This window comes from Schistocerca americana, chromosome 5 (genome assembly GCF_021461395.2).
Source record: "Schistocerca americana isolate TAMUIC-IGC-003095 chromosome 5, iqSchAmer2.1, whole genome shotgun sequence".
NCBI classification, from domain to species: domain Eukaryota; kingdom Metazoa; phylum Arthropoda; class Insecta; order Orthoptera; family Acrididae; genus Schistocerca; species Schistocerca americana.
In genome coordinates, this window is record NC_060123.1 from 89,434,895 (window position 1) to 89,451,393 (window position 16,499).

The window sequence follows — 16,499 nt, forward strand, 5'->3', positions numbered from 1 at the left end:
ACAGACAGAAAACCGCCCCAGACAATCTACAGCCCACCGCCTGTGCGGTATTCGAATTTTTGCTTTGTTTCCCTGCTCTGTGCTCAAAGATGGGTTTACAACCACTGTGTGTTAACTCAGGTCCTATACATATGCTTTCACGCCCAATGCTGCATTTTAGTTTGACCTTCGATATTGAGTACAATTACACTGGCCTTTATTAGTAAAAAAGTCCCTTGATACAAATGCATCTCTGCATGGATACTCTGCATGATAATGTTTCCATTATGATAGACGCTGTAGCACAATGGCGAATGTCTTCCGCAAATCTAGAAAGACTGAAACAAGCTATATGATTGTATCTATTGTTTGCATGATACCGTAAGTTAATAGAGCAAACTGTCTTTCGCTAAATTACACTTCATATGTGTTTACGTTTTGAGAGTGATTTGTTTTCCTTGAGAAACATCACAATGTTTGAGTTTAGAATATTCTTAAGGCGCAAAATAGTAAAGGAAAGGAAGTAGAATGTTTTGTTAAAAACTCGTTTGCATTGCCACAGGCAATAACAAGCAGAGTGAAGATAGAGTATGAGGCAGAATCGAACTAATAATGTCGCAGATGGGTCAGGCATGAACACACCTTTTAGCAACGTCACCAGTTCGCCGAGTACACATTCAACAAGAAGATCACAGAAAGAAACAAATCTGAGAGGGAAAAAAGTATTCAATAGCGTGTGAAACGTGTTGCAAGAAGTAATATCTCCTATGCAAGATCACATGGTGAGAACGTGATGCAGCAGTGAACAGCCTGTAGAGAATTGTTAAGAGAAAGTAGCAGAACGAGGTTCACTCATAGTAGGGAATAAGCCGGATACACTCGATTATTATGAACTGAACCTCACATCATATCTCCATGATAGTCCCTTAAAATACCCTAACTTTCCAGCTCTCAGGGGACTTGTTCACTGGGAGGCTGCTGCGGAAAGCAACGAGTTGTAAACGTAATGAGTAAAATGACTGAGCTCTAACACATTTTAATAGCATTGACGATACTTCACAGGTTCTCCTCAACCATACTGACAAAACAAGAGTGTCTCCTTTTGGCTCCCTGCAATTTGATATCGCAAGTGTGCACTTCCACGCAATATTCCTGGGATTTGGCGTCGGAGGTCTTCAGCTCCAACAGCTGGAATTTGGATGCAGAGGTGGTTGCATCTAAAGCCGTCTAACGAGTCAAACGGCATTCACGCATCTCATGCACGACCACAACGCAGTAACCCACCAAAACATGTCACTGGTTCTTTCTCCTTAGCTTGATGCGAAATGCCAGAGTTTAAGCGTACTGATTGACGTTCTATGTTCTAAGCATAATTTGTGAGAACAGGGGGAACCAGCTGGTGTATCAGAATTAAGAGGAAATTGTAAGCAAACGTATTTGGTACCTGCGAGATGTACTATCTCTAATGTAATGGATCATGCAGAAAATTCCAACTGATAACCTATGCTAGAGGAGACGATGTGGCCATATAGCACACGAGTGCACTGTCACTGGTTGCTGATAAGACGGAATAATTGATAGAGCTATATTGCGACCATTACAAGTCAAGCATTGCTTGTTTTATGTATGTTTCTCCTTCTGAAGCAAGTATTTTCACTGTAGTAATCACGTGGCTGTAGGAATAGCGGCAAATTCCACAAAAATGTCAGACACAAAATCAGCTAGCAACAGTAGTGTAGCTGCTCTAAAGGACCAAGTGTCAAAATTAATAGAAGGAGATGCTGAACAAACATTAGGCAGTGGTGATCTAACTTCAAGACTGGAAATTTTGCTGACTGTGCAATAGCTGCAGTCAGGTTGAAAAGAGCTTAAGTCGGTTGAAGGGACGCCCCCTCCTCAATGGATCCTTGAGTAGTTATCTTGATCACAGCCTTCTCTGGTAAAAAAACAAAGGATATAGTAGCATTCATTAGTGATGTATTGGCTTCAGGAACTGGTCCAGTGAAACTATTCTGTGGACGGACAATGTATGCCTGACGGATGAAGCAAAGACGTATGTGGAGTATCGCGAAACGCTGTGCAAAACAAGCACGTTTGAACAGTCAGCAGAAAGATTGCGTCAGAGATACGGTAAGCAAAACAGTGGTATTTCTTTTAGAGAAAAATTGAGTAGTTTAACTCAAAAAGCAAATGAGACAATGGAAACTTTTCGTTCAGTACCTACAGAATAAATGCAGAAACATATGAACTGACGAAAAACCCGAAACAGATCGCGTAAGGGTGGCAGACAATAGGGCTCTATGTGTTTTTCCACGGGGAATTCCTTAGGAATATTCGTGAAGAGTACTTGAAGAATATCCAGAGGACTTGGCTACAGCACTGCGTATTGCTACGCATCTAAAGCAGGTGGACGCAATCACAAGGGTACTCAACGGTATACGAGTTTTTGCTTCTGAGAAAAATTGTTATCGATCTGGAAAAAAGAACATTTGAAGGCACAGTCTCGTCAACCGCAATGTAACAGTTGTGAACGTTTGGCGACCACATGGTGAATGAATGTAGGAATAAGAAACAGGGTAACCGGAATAAACAACAACAAGCTAGCCTTAAACGTATACGGAACTTCGGCTCTGAGCACTATGGGACTTAACTGCCGAGGTCATCAGTCCCCTAGAACTTAGAACTACTTAAACCTAACTAACCTAATGACATCATTCACATCCATGCCCGAGGCAGGATTCGAACCTGTGACCGTAGCTATACGGAACTGTTTCGCCCACAGGAAAGTACAAATCAGAGTACTACAGACACTAATGCCGAGATGGACTGCTCATTGATATGCTTGCTAAACGGTAATCTGTGAAAGTTTTTAGTAGATTCTAGTGTTCATGTATCTGCCATTACTAGACCTCGTGGGTAGGATAAGACTATGGTGTTTTGTGACAATAAGAAATGTGGGACCAAGATATTCCGCGATTTTCGGATTTGACTTCCTAGACAGGCATCATACTAAAACTAATCTTGCGTAGCACACAGTGACCTTAGAGGTAATTCGTTTCCAATGGGCGCAACAGCCGTAAGTGATTCAATGGCGCACGGTACACTGATTCCTAAGGTGTCACCAACTGAACTGCTTACATGTACATTAAAGGTAATTATGCGTCACAAAGTACCTGCGGGTACAGGGAACTTGATTTGGGTAACCACAGATGTTGGTTACCACAGCAAAAGTTCTGTGCAGCTGAGCTGCTGTAGAATAATGAAGCATTGCTTTATACAAAGAAGCATTGCGTGCATAACCAATACAAATGGGGAACTTACGGTTCATGTTCCATTAGTCTCTGTTTACTGTGGGATGGACAAGGAGAATCCCCAAAAAGGATTAGTATTAACAAGTTTAGATATAGTGGAGCAGGTGGACATCGATGGATCACGCGATGATTTCAGTCTCCAGCAAACTGTTAATGCATTAGCAATACATGTCAAAGTCCGTCACATGAAAGACAGTGAACGATAGGCCTTGGAAACTTGTTGTTGAGGTATTCAGTTTGGATAGTCTATTACAACCAACTTCCGTCATTCAACATTGCATCCCTAAACGCTGTAATAAGACACTACATAGGAAACAATATCGAATAGACAGCAATTGAATAAAGGTGTTAATGAGCATAACGATAGTTATTGATCAGCAAATTTTGGTATTGTACCAAAAAACTCATCGAATAGTACTAAAAATATATGGATGTTTTTGTAGCCATTACTTAAATGCAAGGAGTATAACAGATTCTTGTCCAATAGTGAACATCATAGACACATTAGACAACATAGGAAGAAGTCAATATTTTTCAGAAATTAATTCTTAGAAGTGATTATCACCAACAAGAAGTGTTCCCAAAGAGAGACCCAAAATAGTTTTCTTACTATCTTCAGATCATTACCAATACCGTAAGATGCCGTTTGGATTAAAAATGCTCTAATTGGATTCCAATGTTTATTAGATGCAGTGCTTTGCAGTTAAAAACCAAGAATCTGTGTAGTATATCTTCAAAATATAAACGTTTTCTCAAGAAGTATTTAACAGACTGAAGGCATTGCATTTTGCACATAGTCTCGAGAAATGCCATTTTACTTATTACTTTTGCCTTGCCTGATTTTGAAGTACTACAGATTACTACGTAAGCACAGTCATTATCTGGGCTTATGTAATTATTACCATAAGTTCATGATGGGGTTTGCTGATATCGCAAAACCAATAACTAACTTAGTGCAAAAAGGAATTGGGTTTAAATGGACACCACAGTAGCAAGAAGCATTCAAGAAACTCAAAGAGTTTCCGATATCACATCCTATATTAATATTCCCTGATTTAGGACAAGAGTTCATACTTTTGGGTGATACCAGTAATAGTGCTTTTGAGTCACAATCTTAACGGAAAAGAACACCCCACAGCATATGCCTCAAGGCAACTTTTATTAGGCAGCTGAGAAGGAAACATTAGGAGCGGTTTATGGAATTTCATGCTCTTGTTGCTATTTGTAGAGCTGTAAATTTAAAGTAATTAAGGCTAATGTATTTTTTACATTGTTATTAGAGTTGAAATTTTTCATCAAGTCATTTAACGGTATGAGCACTAAAACTGAGTTCAACTATGAAGTGAATCACACAAATGCTGATAACCTTAGTAGGAAAATAGTAGTATTGCGGGTACTGGGTGGGAATCAGACATTTTGGATAAAGGCATGAGGACCTGACAATAAGTGTTAATTGTTTCGAACAAGCCTCAGTCTGGAATGCATGAAGGCGTACAATTTACATCCAAAATATTTATACTTCACGTTATAGGTTTTTAACGCTTAAATATCCTTACCTAAGAAAATGTTGAACTCATATGTCTCAAGGAAAACATAATTCCATCAGATCAATTGATCGGAATGACTTCACCAGTCAATGTAAACAATGTAGTTACCAATTATGGCATTCATAGCCCATGTAAGGAGAGTAAAACAATTTAAAGGGGAAACAGATGTATTGCCCCAGGTCCCTTCGACAGCTGCTGAAAGTGAGAAATTACCTCAGAAACGGAAAAGTCAGAGAAAAGAGTAACTAACATAAATTCCCAACTGGAGTTCACATGTGATATTTGTTACAATAGTTAGACTACCCTTTTTTTTGTCTCATTCCGTGTTTATATACAGATTTAGAGAAAGGAGTGGATTGAGAGTACTGGGGTAGTATCCAGAAAATTTATAAAGTGTGTGGTAGTGATATACTATTCCAAAAGAAATATGATACACAATCAACCTTTTATAATATAATTTTATTTGCTAGGAAACCATATGTTCTGCTAACAAGCCACAGGTGGATAATCAAATTTAATATTTTTGAAGTAAGGAATAATGTGAGAAGACTACGCGATAGGTTCACGGAGTTACACAAAGAAGCATTAAAGGGATAGTTAGTGGAAGACATGTAAAGCGACTATCAGGATTTCTAAACTCTCTTACAAGACATTGAGAACTCAGTTGCAACAGTTAACGAAAATGGCACCACGATCACTATTAAGTAAGAAACGAAGTTGGTGAAATGCAGGAGGAAAACTTTTAAAGGTTGTATTTGGAACAGCAGATAATGAGGATATAAAGAATTTGACAGAACAGGAAGTGTACAAGAATTAGCAGAAGATACAAAAACGAATGTAAGTTATATTGGCCCACAACACAGTTAGGAAACATGAAACAAGAAATACCCAATGTTACTAGAACAATTGGAACCTTATACATGGAACACCAGGAATATTTTAAACAGTGACCTAGGGTAGATACAAAACCGATTGAGGCAAACTAGATGAGAAAATCATAGTAGCTACGTTGTTACGAGCCTTACTGGATAGTTTATACATCGCATGGGTCGACATCGAAACCTTCCACGAAGCAGTGCGTTATGCTCCTCATGGGTAGTCGAGTACAACACTGTTAAGTCCACACCAATTGCTGACGACATTAAGCAAGGAACAAAGAAATTTTCCAGGACAATTACAACATGTCGTGCTGTATGAAATGACAATATATTTTTATCATACATGCTCGTAAGAGTACATATTCATCGAGCTAATTTGCACAGTAACACACAATTTCCGTTATTGGGAATAAACGTGAGATACCAATGTTTCATGGTACATCCACATCCAATAAATTGGGGTATTATTAGTAAATGTTTAAAAATAAAAACTCAAGAAGTATTATTGGTTTCTAAACGCAAAATATGACAAATGTATTAAAGACAGCGTCAATATTTTCCCAGAAAATATGTTAGTGACAAACGAACAGTCGTCTGAGATGATGTTATTTATCTGTAGAATAGAAGTAGCAGACTACAAGAAAAAAAAAGTATCAGCCCCACAGGCGAAATTGCATAAAGTTGTAGATACCCCTAGCAGCAGTCTTAGGCTGTGTGATGGAAGCCAACACAGCCTGGAGCAGTAAGCGAAGGGTCGCCAACTCAGCTCACATTTGTACACAGCAATCACTGCTCCTGTCCATTACTGCAGTCGCTCTGGTTTGAAGCTCGTAAAAATATACAACAAACGAATGGTGTACTCGGCTTATTAGCAGCAGGAATTCGAAGTGCTCTCTCACTAATGGTCGAAAGACATTGAGCTACACTAACCAAAACAAACAAAATCCTGTACGATCCGAGGGGTCGATGTAAGGGTAGATAGCAACGGCGGTACAGTATGCTACACTGTTATTAAAATAAAAGCTTGTGCCTAGTAGGCACTCAAACATGCAAGAAATTACAAAAGTAATCTACTAACTACACAGGTATCTGTAAATAAGTAAGTCGCTCCTGCGGGATCTCGTAAAAATGTGCAACACACGAACTGTGTACTCGCCTTCTTAGCAGCAGGAACACGAGGTGCTCTGTCGCTGATGGTCTGTCCCACACTGAGTTGTACTAACCATAACAAACAAAAGTCTGTACGATATCCGGATCGATAGCAACGGCGGTACGGTACGCTACACCGTTATTAAAATAAATTCTTATGCCCAGCAAGCACTCTAACACTCTAGAAATTCCAAAATTAATCTAGTAACTACATAGGTATCTTTAAATAAATAAGTCGCTCTTGCTGAAGCTCGTAAAAATATACAAAAAACGAACAGTGCAGATGATAGAGACGAAAATACAAAAGAGTTGGTAAACGATACTTTCCAAAGAATTATTAAGTGGTTCTCTGAAAACGGCCTCTCACTCAATTTTCGAAAAAGAAACACATTACATACGGTTCTTTACGACAAATATAATCATAGCAACAACTAATATAGTACATGAGGAGGACTCAGTAAATAACGCAGAATGCTCCAAATTTTTGTGTGTATATACTGATGAAACTTAAACTGGAAGAAGCATATCACTGAACTTCTCATACAGTTTACTTAACTTAATTTCGCTCTTGGTATCATTGCTAATCTTGTATACAAACGTATCATTCTTCTGACATATTTTGCGTCTTTCCACTCGATGATGTGCTGTGGAGTAATTTACTGGGGTAAGTCACCATGTAGAAAAAAAGTATTGATTACACAAAAGGAAGCATTAAGAATAATTTGTGGTGGTCACCCACAAACGACAGGCATATACCTCTTCACTGAGATAGGCATTTTAACCACGTCATAACAGTATATATATTCGCTAATGAAATTCGCCATAAGTAATACATCATAGTTTGAGAAAATCAATGTGTCCATACCTACAACACCAGAGGGAAAACATGAGCTGTATTACCCTTTCTTGAATCTGATAGTGTCTCAAAAAGTTGATGGACATGCAGCAATAAGGACTTTTTATTAATTTTTCAAATACCATAAAATGTTTGACTAGTGGCGAAGAAACTTTTAAATCTAATTTAACAACGAATGTGTTGTTGCATGAGTATGACTAAAAGTAATAATGTGCTCATTATAGTAAACACTAATGATATTTTCATACCCTGTAAACTGACTTTTTCCTCGCCATATGGATAAGAGAATCGTTCAGATGGTTTTTGGAACACCTAACTAACTATGACATGAACATCAATGTTACTATAGAATAGCATGTAAATATAAACCAACAGCTACAAACGTTCTTACGTATGTGGAGCTACCACAACTCGAGACAGTTGCGAAGCTTGAGCAGCATCTGAGTCGAGCCTGCAAGTCTAGTGTGGGCCTAGCATCCGAGTCGAGCCTGCTAGTCTAGTGTGGGCCTCAAAAGCGAAAAGTCGTGCAATCGGATGCGGTAAGACCACCCGGCAATCACCTCTCAGTGATGTGGAGATTCGCCAGAAACGAAACGTGCTTCGGATTTCATGATAAACTGAAGATCGCTATTTTCGAGTTTGATGGTTCAAATGGCTCTGAGCACTGCGGGACTTAGCATCTGAGGTCATCAGTCCCCTAGAACGTAGAACTACTTAAACCTAACTAACCCATGGACATCACACAGATCCATGCCCGAGGCAGGATTCGAACCTGCTGTCGTAGCGTCCGCGGTTCCAGACTGAAGCGCCTAGAGCCGCTCGGCCACACCGGCTGGGTCCAGTTTGATAACTGGCTACGAAGACGCAAGTCGCAAAAGCGACGTCCAATTGAAAGACTTTCACCTGGACATTAAGCCTCTTGAAATTATTATTACCAGGATCTATACATATATACATACACATATATTTCTTCTATACCTGTTGCAAATTGAAGTACCTCACCAGGTTTTTTTTGCCTACATATGAAGAGTGATCTAAGGAATACTGAAGCGATCAGTTTTCACTGATAGATACTCTGATTCACAAAGATGTTTCGTGTATATAATATATGAATACACTGAAGTGCCAAGGTAACTTGTACAGGCATGCGTATTCAAACACAGAGAGATGTAAACATACAGAATACAGTGCTGTGGATGCCAATGCCTATGTAAGGCAACAAGTGTCTGGCGCAGTTGTTAAATCGGTTACTCTACTACAATGGCAGGTTATCAAGATTTAAGCGAGTTTGTACGTGGTGTTAAAGTCGGCGCACCAGCAGTGGGACACAGCATCTCCCAAGTAGCGATTAAGTGGGAGTTTCCCAGTACGACCATTTAATGAGTGTACTGTGAATATCAGGAATCCGCTAATACATCAAGTCTCCGACATCGCTGCGGCCGGAAAAAGATACTGGAAGAACGGGACCAACGACGACTGAAGAGTAACGTTCAACGTGACTGAAGTGCGACCCTTCCGCAAATTTCTGCAGATTTCAATGCTGTGCCATCAAAAAGTGTCAGCGTGCGAACAATTCAATGAAACATCTTCGATATAGGCTTTCGGAGCAGAAGACTCACTCGTGTACCCTTGATGAATGCACGACACGAAGGTTTACGCCTGGCCTTGGCCCGTCAACACCAACATTGGACTGTTGATGGTTGGAAACTTGTTGCCTGGTCTGACGAGTCTCGTTTCATATTGTTTCGAGCGGATGAACGTGTGCGGGTATAGAGACAACCTCATGAATCCATGGACCCTGCATGTTAGCAGTTCAAGCTGGTATCAGTAACAGTGTGGGGTGCCTGCAATTGGAGTGTTGTGGGAGCACTGAAATGTCTAGATACGACTCTCACAGCTGACACGTACGTAAGCAGCCTGTCTGTTCACCAGCGTCTATTCATGTCCATTGTGCATTCCGACGGACTTGGGCAGTTCCAGCTCGACAATGCGACAGCCAGTACTTCAAGATTGCTACAGGGTGGCTTCAGGAACACTCTTCTGAATTTAAACACTTCCGCTGGTCACCAAACTACCCAGACATGAACGTTATTGAGGATATCTGGGCTGCCTTGCTACTTGCTGCTCAGAAGAGATCTTCACCCCTCGTACTCTTACAGACTTATGGACAGCCCTGCAGGATTCACGGTGTCAGTTCCCAGCAGCACTCCATCAGACATTAGTCGAGTCCATGCCACGTCGTCTTGCGGCACTTATGCTTGCTCGCCTGGGCCCTACACGATATTGGGCATTTGGACCAGTTTGTTTGGCTCTTCATTGTATATGGTGCAAACATTTGTGTGTCTAGGTGAAGGCTATTCTCAGGAATTTCTGTTGAGATTTTGATGCTCGCGGTGAGTGTCACGACCGCCCCACCGACAAGTGAGCGTCCGCAAAGGTTCGGTGCCTTTGATGTAGGGATCGCATTGTTAGCGGGTTGCGGTACGGCCGTCTGCTCACGCCTCAGGCGCCTCACTAAAGGGCTGGCCAGACAGAAAGCCGTCGGGCGGCTCGGTTCAGGCCGCGGCGGTTGGCAGCGGCTTTCAGCGGCGAGAGACGGCAAAGAGGAAGAATTTCCCACCCCACAGAACGGCTGATGGCGGTACACGAGAAGAATGAGTTCTCCAAATTTGTTGCTGTATAATATACTGCGTGTAAATGAAGCAAAACTACAACTCCTGTAGTTATTTTTTCGGCACAGGTTCTCTTCTCCTTTAAAAAACTTAAAAACCACTTACTTCGTCATTATCAAATACTTCTTATTCGATTTTGAAGAAACTAACTGGCATAAAAAGATGGTATTTGCGTATCTTATAGTTTCACATTCTAGCTCGATGATGAAGTGTCCACTATATAGATGGTGGTCATAGTTACTGTGGTACCTATTTCTCAGGTACTACGTAGCATACATTTTGAAGGGTTTGCAGCGAAAAGTGTAATCGCTGGCTACATTAGGTTGGTTCTCTTTATGTGATATTTTGGTGTGAACTAAAGGGAGCTAGCACATCGAAGTTGTTTCTCAAGTTGGAACGAAAGCCATATCTTCGTACGCTATGGAGAAAACAGAAGATGAAGTAGCTGCGTGAACTTACCTGGCGTAGTCATTTGTGTTACCCATGTCGGGTCTCCAGCCGGAATATATCGTCATCTGGATACAATCTTTCTCCAGTCCAGCTCCCCGCCATCTTCAAATGAGAAGGCCGTCGCAGTAACTCTGCGTAATTGAAATCAAACACGCCGCGGCGTCTCCTTTATATACTGACCATGGGTCCACCGCACATGCGCGAACGTAACTCTACCCTCTAGCCCAAGGTACAACAGCGCACCGGTGGGGAAAGCTCCAGGAAGCAAGAAATCGATTCAAACCGTATTGACAGCCTTTGGTTACTGAGACAAAGACCGCTGTTTCCTAATGTCAAACAAAACAGTGTTCCAACTCTTACTTAAAGGATACCCCTTATCTCTGATTATAATAATGTCAGATAGCAGGGTTTCAATGAAATCTTTCACTACACAGTCCCAATACAGCCACGCAGTGGCAACCACTTGTGTCTCATCGTACAATATTTTATGTCGTTCAGTAAGACAATGTTCTGCCAATTCAAATTTTTATGGCTGAAATAAACGCGTATGATGTTTGTGCTCCACTCAACGATTCTGGACCGTACGTATCGTTTGTCCAATATAGGCTTTCCCGCCCTGGCAGGGAATCTTGTACACCCCGGGATATCTCAAACCCAAATCATCGTTCATTAAGCCTTGCAGAGTTCTGGTCTTACTGGGGGACGCAATGCACTTCTAATATCAACTTTCGCTGAATTATTCCTATATTTGAAGATATGCGTCCCGCAAAAGGTACGAAAGCCATCGAATTGCTAGTATCTTCTGTCCAATCTGCAGACCCCGACGGATCTGATTGTCAGTACAGCTGCTTGAACACAGCTTTTATATGATCCAGTTCTTGTGCCAAACTATATGCATCTGAGGTGGCGTAAGCTCTTTTTAGCAATGTGCGTAGGACATCGTTGCGTTGGTACGATGGATGACAACTTGATGCATGAAGATATCGGTCCGTGTGCGTGGGCTTACGATAAACACTATGTCCTAATGTCACATCATCCCTCCTGCAACCCAAGACAACAAAATACGGAAGTTTTCCATCCATTACAACTTCCATCGTGGACTTAATATTGGGATGAAGACGGTTAAAATGATGTAGGGGACGATCCAGAACATCCCTCCCATGTGACCGTACCATAACCCTATCGCTGACGTAACAAGAACGTCGTCTTTAGTGCCATGTGCTCAAAATTTTCCATATACAAATTGGCGACTATGGCGGATAGTGGACTCCCCACAGCCACTAAGTCAATTTATTCAAAGCATCTGTCATTAAATAAAAATCATGTCGATGTCAACACATGACGACAAAGGTTGTTTCTTCGTCCAATTTATCACCAATTAACTACGAAGAATCTTGAAGAGGAATCCTGGTAAGCCGGCCTGTGTGGCCGAGCGCTTCTAGGCGCTTCAGTGAGGAACCACGCGACCGCTACGGTCGCAGGTTCGAATCCTGCCTCGGGCATGGATGTGTGTGATGTCCTTAGGTTAGTTAGGTTTAAGTAGTTCTAAGTTCTAGGGGACTGATGACCTCTGGTGTTAAGTCCCATAGTGCTCAGAGCCATTTCAACCATTTGAGGAACCCTGGTATACAGAGATACAACATCAAAACTAACGAGCAAATCCATACGACTGAGACAAAAAGACTTCAAAACCTGAATATAAATCAGAGAATTGGAAATATGGTGTTGACCTTTTCCGACATTGGCCTGAGAATGGACGCTAAGTACTTGGCTAACGTTTAAGTAGGAGCCTCCAAATTGCTAACAACAGGCCGAAGAGGAGCTTCTTGCTTGCGTACCTTTGACAAACCACATAATCTCGGCGGGACTCTGCACCAGGTTGAAGTTTTTTAAGAACATCGTCAGATAATGAACTCTTCTTCAAAAGCGAAAGCGTCTTGCGTTTCATACGTTTAGTTGGGTCGTTCTGTAACCTTCGGTCTGTCGAGTCTGCAAACAAAAGATCCATTCTACTCACATAATCTTCCCGAGAAGGAAGAACTGTTGCTTTGCCCTTGTCCGCTGCTAGAATTGCTAAGGCCTGCAAATACTTTGAACAAACTGATGGAGTAGCTATGGGGATTGAAGAATGGTTCAAATGCCTCTGAGCACTATGGGACTTAACATCTGAGGTCAGCAGTCCCCTAGAACTTAGAACTACTTAAACCTAACTAACCTAAGGACAACACACTTCCATGCCCGAGGCAGGATTCGAACCTGCGATCGTAGCGGTCGCGCCGTTCCAGACTGAAGTGCCTAGAACCGCTCGGCCGCAACGGCCGGCGGCTATGGGGAATCAGCTCAGTCGTGACCATTTTGTGGACATACGCGCACCTTTTTCAGATTAATGATCACGAATTATTATTGTACTTATTACTGGAACAAAATCATGCAGAAGAAGGCATACTACTGCAACAGTTGCATTATGGAAAAGTTGAAACATGGTTTATCTTTTCATTCATGGCACTTATTAGTCGTCATATGTTAAACGAAGGCAGAGTTCTGTGCGTTCTTCAGATTAAACGTTGTCAAGTTTAACTGTTTCCTAGATTTTGTCAAAGAACCTTTCGGGAAGAATACATCAAATAAACATTTGTATCCAGTAACCTGACGCGAAATTAACTGTAACGGTTAAGCAAGAAAAGTCAAAATACTTTGAAAGCTACCGCAGTTTATCATTTATTCTGTTGTAAATGACGCTTTTTCATACACCTGTCAAATATGAACAAAAGCAGAGCAGTTGCAGTTCCATTTCAGATGGAAAGTTCTTCTGTTTTCAAGACAGTAAAGCAAGTTTGCGGTAAAATATGACACGTCTTGCACAGCTACATAATACACTATATGAATTGTGTCGACACTTATCAAGCTATGCCTGTCTTAGCCACAGAGACATTCTCTCTGGTAGCTAAACGCAGTTAACTGCACAGGTGGCTACTGTGTTGCATTTTTAGTAATCGATAGTTTTATAGAAAACTGCAGTATTACATTTGAATACCTTTAAAGAAAGAGAAACAAGCGACACTTCTGCAAGATCTAATTCCTTTTTTGTGTATGCACACATAATTCTACATCTGTACTTCGCAAACCGCATGGCAGTGCCTATGTCCTATGAACGAGTTGTAAGGACTTTTTCTCGTTCCATTCACGTATGGAGCGCGGGAAAAATTACTTTAAATGCGTCTGTGAGTGCTGTAATTAGTCTAACCTCGTCACACAGTCCAATTGGGAGTGATACGTAGGGGGTTGTAGTATATTCCTAGAGTCATCGTGTAAAGCCGATACTTGAGACTTTGTAAGTAGGTTTTCTCGGGCTATTTCATGTGTGTCCTCAAGTATCTGCCACTTCAGTTCTATCAATACCTCAGTCATTCTCTCTTACAGCTGCCAGTTCAGTTCTCTCAGCATCTCAGTCACTCTCTCTCACAGGTCAAACAAGCCTGTAACCATTCGTGCTGACCTGCTCTGTACACGTTCAATATCCCCTGTTATTCCGCTTTCGTCTGGCTCCCACACACCTGAGAAATATTCTAGAATAGGTCAGGTGAGTGATTTGTAGGCAATCGCCTTTGTAGACTGATTGCATTTCCCCAGTATTTTACTAATAAACCCAAGTCTGATTCCTGCCCTGCCCTAGTCATGATTGGGCCTATGTGATCGTTCCATTCCATGTCCATACAAAGTTTTACAACCAGATGTTTATGCGACTTGGGTTATTCTAACTGTGATATAGCAGTCATAGGACACTTGGTTTTTTCGTTTTGTGAAGGGTACAATTTTAGCATTTCTGAATAATTAAAGCAGTTACCAATGTGTGCTTCACAACAGATAATTACATGATTTGTAAAAATCTGAGGCTACTATCAATATTGTTCGCAAGGTCATAAATGCGAAAAGCGAACAGCAAGATCTCAACAAACTTCCAGTGGTACACCCGAATTTACGTCAATATCTCTTGATGACTCCCCATCCAAGGTACTTGTAGCTTACTGCACTTCCGCAAGCAATAACTCCTCAATCCACACGCAAATCTCACTTGATACCCCATATGATCGTACTTTTGATAATAAACGTAGTTGTGGTACTGCGACAAGTGGTTTTGAGAAATCGAAAAATACTGAAGTACTTTATTTTTGGCTTTCAGCATAGCACGTGAGAAAAGTGCGAGTTGAGTTCCACATGATTGATGTTTTCGAAATACGTGTTAGTTGGCTTCGATATACGTCTTCATGTTTGAGCTTACAATGTATTCCATGACACAACAAATTTACGTGAGAGGTATTGGACGGTAGTTTGTGGAACACTTCTGCTACCCTTCTTGTAGATGGGTGTGACCTATACTTCCTTCCGATTATTGGGTACTATTTCTTGTTAGAGTGATCTACGACAGACTATGCTTCGCAAGGGGTGCTAACTCAGTCGAACTAAAGAATTTGGTAGGGATTCCATCGGGTCCTGGGGCTTTGATCAGTTTTAACGAGTGGGTAAACTCTTTCCAAATGTTAAGACAGGAGGCATTGCTTTAAATTGTATTATAAAACAAATGTATCGAATAACATCTTCGGTTGTTGGAGTTAGAAAAAAGCATGGAAATAATTCGTTATCATGTGCAGCTATACAATTTTCGTTCGAGTGCTACAGGTAATTATCTCACACACTGAAGAACCAAAGAAACTAGTACACCTGCCTAATATAGTGTACGGCCCCCGCGAGCAAGCAGAAGTGAAGCAGTTCGACGTGGCATGGACTCAGCTAACGTCTAAAGTAGTGCTGGAGAGAACTGACTCCATGAATCCTGCGTGGCTGTCCACAAATCCGGACGAGTACAAGGGGATGGAGATCTTACCTGAACAGAGCGTTGCAAGGAATCTCAGTTACGCTCAATAATGTTCATGTACGGGGAGTTTGGTGGGCAGCGGAAGTGTATAAACTCAGAAGAGTGTTCCTGGAGCCACTCTGTAGCAATTCCGGACGTGTGGGGTGTCGCATTGTCCAGCTGGAATTGCACAAGTCCGTCGGAATGTACAATATACATGAATGGATGCAGGTGATCAGACAGGATGCTTACGTACGTGTCACCTGTCATAGTCGTATCTAGACGTATCAGGGTCCAATACCACTCCAACTGTACACGCCTCTCACCATTACAGAGCCTCCCCCAAATTGGACAGGCCCCTGCTGACATGCAGGGTCTATGGATTCATGATGTTGTCTCCATATCCGTACACGTCCATCCTCTCAATTCAATTTCAAACGAGACTCGTCTGACCAAGCAACATGTTTCCAGTTATCAACAGACCAACGTCGGTGTTGACGGACCCAGGTGAGGCGTAAAGTTTTGTGTCGTGCATTCATCAAGGCTACACGAGTGGGCCCTCGGCTCCGAAAGCCCGTATCGATGACGTTTCGTTGAATAGTTCGTACGCTGACACTTGTTGACGGCCAAGCATTGAAGTCTGCAGAAATCTGCGGAAGGGTCGCACTTTTGTCACGTTGAATTTTTCTCTTCAGTCGTCGTTGGTCCTGTTCTTGCAGGAGCCATGTCGGAGATCTGTTGTTTTACCGGGTTCCTGATATTCACAGTACACTCGTGAAATGGTCGTACGGGAAAATCCCCACTT